A 4,477-nucleotide genomic window follows, 5' to 3' on the forward strand; every position below is an offset into this window, starting at 1 on the left:
GAAGAAAAGTTGAAGAAAACATGAAGAAGTAGTATGTTGAAAAAGAAGAGCAACATCAGGTTGAGGTAAATATTCTAAAAGATAACTTAGAAGAAAAGGATAAGCTCTTATGATTTCAAGATAGTACTAAGATCTTGGATGATATTCTTAGTAGTCAAAGGTCTCCTGCTATCAAAACTGGTCTTGGTTTTCATGAATCTGTTAAAGGTGAATCTAGTTCACAAAATAAGACAAGGAACTCTAATACACAATCTGAAATACTCAACAAGGAGATGAGAGGTCAATCCCATCAACAACCAAGGAAAGAAATTCTTCAAAGAAAATATTTTACTCCTCTGATGAATAATGTTGAATGTTATGTATGTCATAATCTTGGACATGTTGCAGCCAGATACAAAAGTAGAATGGTTCAAGACCATCACACAGAAAGATCATCACGTTCCAGGTACTTTAAGGGATATTGTTTTTCTTGCAATATGTTTGGTCACAAAGCTATTGATTGCTACAGAAGGAATATGAAACATGTAAGATTTTATGCATGTAACAAACTTGGACATATAGCAAAGGAATGCAGGAACAAAGTACGGGCACCATACCAAAAGGAGAAAACATCATCACACTTGAAGATATGGAAGAAGAAGGAAGTGCAGTCAGAAAGATGTGGCACATCACAATATACAGACATAACAGACTTAGAGGGAGCTGAAAGTCTGAAACTTCAATGTTCTAAATCTCATACACAAGTTTCATGAAGAAAAGTAGCGTATATATGCGAGTTAGTCACTGCACAGTGGCGTATATGTTAGTTTGAGGGAAAGCAGTGGACAGACTCAAGAAAAAGGGTCTAATATGATTCAGTCCATTATTTGCTCTGTTTGATAATGGTTACAATCTGCTGATGATGTATGAAAATTTCTTGATACTCGTAAGATTTTTAAAAGTGTTTTGATCCTAAATTAATGATGATGATGCCTTGATAAATCTTGCTGATATATGCATGATCAGATCTAACAGTAAGCAAGATGGCACAGGTTCAGGGGGAGCATATGCCTTTAATAATGCATTGTTGGCATTATGGTTAGTAGTCCTTGGTGATGATGCTTATATGGCTAAATTATACATCTTGCTATGGTTATGAGTTTTCCATGACAAAATCTCATATGATTCTTGGGGTTACATAGTTGGTGTTCAGATCAGATTTGTGGTTGATGATGCATATATGGTAATCTTCATAAGGATAAGGAGAAGTACAAAGCTTGAATACACAATTTCATTACTTGATGATGAGTCACTCATATGCTGCTGTCGACATATAATACAATTATGATGCAAGATTCCTATAGTTCTTGGCACTCACATGGATGAGGATTGTTGTTGTTACATAGTGCTATGTACAGTATGCTGGATACATGGATGATTACTCAAAGTTGCATTGTTGGAGACATGATGATTGATTTCTTACCTATATGATGATAGGTTGATACTTACATATGTTGATTGAGGCAGATATTCCCAAGTGATGATACTTGGATGATATATAAGATCATGCAGATCTTGATGAGATGGCTATGGCTCTTTTTTTTCACATATGATATAATGTGAATGATTCGGTTGCTGGTCTAGATGCTGTTGACAGATGCTTATGGAGCAGATCATACATTGTGTATGATAGTTGCTGATGACTATCATGGTCTTATTTAGATTTTTGGTCTCTGTTATAAATGTCATGTAAAGGTGATATCAAGACTTTTGATGTAATAGTTTGTCTCTATCTATTGTAGTCATTTGATGAATCCCTTTTGGTCATATGTTGTAATTTGTACCCCCACTATTCATGGGAAGGATGATGTAATATTTCAGTCATGTAGAAACAACTGGTATCTGATGTATCCCCACTTGGTTGGGTGGATGAGTCAATATTGGTATATCCCCACTTAGTTGAGAGATGGATGTATGTATGAGTCTTTAGTGATAGGAAGGTCATTTATGATAGAGTCATGTTCTTCTTGTAGAACATCTTTTTGCAGACCTTGCTTACAGTTAGGGGGAGCATGAACAACACACTTCAGCAGAGCAAAGATTTCAACATGTACTTAGAGGGAACATGGACAGATTGGTACACCTTGGCATATACAAAGGGGGAGCTCAATCGGAGATTTCAGCAGGTACCCAGGGGGAGTATAGACAGCAGAATGTATATCAAGGAAGAGAATATCTCGGTCTGCCCTTTGCCCTTGATGCCAAAGGGGGAGAGTGACTTGGTATGGTGGTTGCCATCAAGCCCAAAGGGGGAGATTGTTGGCATTATGATGCATGTGTTGTACTTGATGGCAACCCACTTGTAGAAGAACAACTCACTTATATATAACTAGATGAACCTACATACGAATATCAGATGTGACAGAATACATGGGATGCAGGAGAGCTCAAAGGAATCGGTTCAGATGTAATGAACTATGACAACTCATTAAGATGATAGTTCTCAGTATGGCAAGTTAGCTTTGCCATCAAGTCCAAAGGGGGAGATTGTTGGCATTATGATACAAGTGTTGTCCTTGATGGCAACTCACACAGATGATAGATCATAGTGCAACAGGTCAGTAGCAAAGAATTGATGATCAGACTACAAAGAATGAAGAAAGAAAAGTATATACGCAGGTTCACTATATACCAAGTCGCGTACATACACAGGCTCACTATATACCAAGTCGTGTACACGTGCAGGTTCACTATATACCAAGTCACATATATACGTAGGTTCACTATATACCAAGAAGTGTATACATGCATGATCACTATATACAAAGGCGCGTATATTGTACACACGCACTTTCATGCAAGGAAAGGTGCGTACATGTCGAAAAACTAAGTTTTGGGTCCGTGGTATTTGGTCCATGATATTTTGGTATTTGGTCCTTAGTATTGCGTCCAAAGTGTTGAACCCAGGTATTGTGTCCCTAGTATTGGTTCTAAATGGTTTCGTACCATGGCATTTAGTAAGGCCTAAGACTATAAAAGGAGAAGAAGATCATTAGGCAAAGGCAATCAGAATACCTTGAATATCTGATGAAGTATGAGATCTAGTATGCAGGTTATGGGTTCATGATGCTTTGTTTGATCTGAGCTAAGGAGGAATCTCAGCAGTTGATGGTGAATGAGATCTAAGGATAGATCAGGATCTAATGGCTTGGAATGAATCATCTCTATACAGTTTGATCATGCTTATTCTAGATTTGTATGCTGACGTAGGTAATGTTCTATAAATATTATGATCTGGGTATAACTCAAGTTTGGAATAGCTGCAAATCATGAATAAATGTTTACAGAAGTATACATTGGTTGACTTTGATAAAAGCGCATACATACGCATGTTAGATACATCTGAATAGCATATACCATATAAAATATGATGTTTGAAGTTGTAGGTGGTTCTGGTTGATGATGCAAAGTCTGAGTTCTAGTGACTGTTTACTGGTGTCAGTATTCTACATATTTAGATTGGTTGAATGGGTTTAGCTTCAATGTTGATGGAAGAGATCTAATCATAATGACTTATCTTTATGTGATCTGATGAACTAGATCTGGTTGCTAACACATGTATTATCCTTGTATATGTAATGATCTGGGTATGTCTGAAGTCAGGAAGTGTAGCGAAGTTATAAGTAAGTATTTGATGACATATATGCTGGTTCGCTTTGGTGAAGTTGCGTATACATGCTGGTTCGACTCTTCCAAGTAGCGTATGCACTCTAATGCATGATTTTTGATGATACAGTTAGATCTGAACATTGTTGCAGAGTTCTGTGTTCTGCTCTGTGTTTTGGTGACTGCAGTTTGTTGACAGGGTTTCAGTGATTTAGTATTGGGTGATTCAGAGATTGATGATGCTAGTTTTGATTGATTTTGTGCTTGATGGGTCCAGTATGAAAATTGGATGAAACGTGGCCTTCAGATTATGATGTTGTGTTCCATGAGTATCCAGTCTGAAAATTTATGAAACGTGGTACCTGGAGGAAGAAAGAGAAGGTTGTAGCCTTCTGTAGGTCAGCACCTACGTACTAGTACATCAGCTAGTACAAGAGCTAAGGGGGTTGTAGCTCCCTTCCAGGAGAAGCTGGAGAATGAGAGAAGGTTGTAGCCTTCTACAGGTAGAAGCCTGCGTACTGGTATAAGACTGCACCAGTACAGAAATATTGTAAAAAGAAGTTTCTTATTAAAAGAAGATAGAGACGAATTGTAGCAGGTGGTTTTCACCCACATTGGGTTTCCACCTTACATCTCGGTGTTCATGTGTGTTGCTTATGTGTGATGATCTGTTCTGTTTTACTGCTCCTATTTACTGTTCATATGGTTAATAATGTTTTGATGCACTCATTAAGGATCAACTAATTGAATCATAAGTTTATTGGATATACGCTTGTTGCATTACACATAGTTGCGTATACACGCGGTTTGCCTTAACTGAAGTAGTGTATAT

This window comes from Pinus tabuliformis, chromosome 2_2 (genome assembly GCF_031772625.1).
Source record: "Pinus tabuliformis cultivar Carrire ecotype Pingquan chromosome 2_2, CPIR1, whole genome shotgun sequence".
NCBI classification, from domain to species: Eukaryota; Viridiplantae; Streptophyta; class Pinopsida; order Pinales; family Pinaceae; genus Pinus; species Pinus tabuliformis.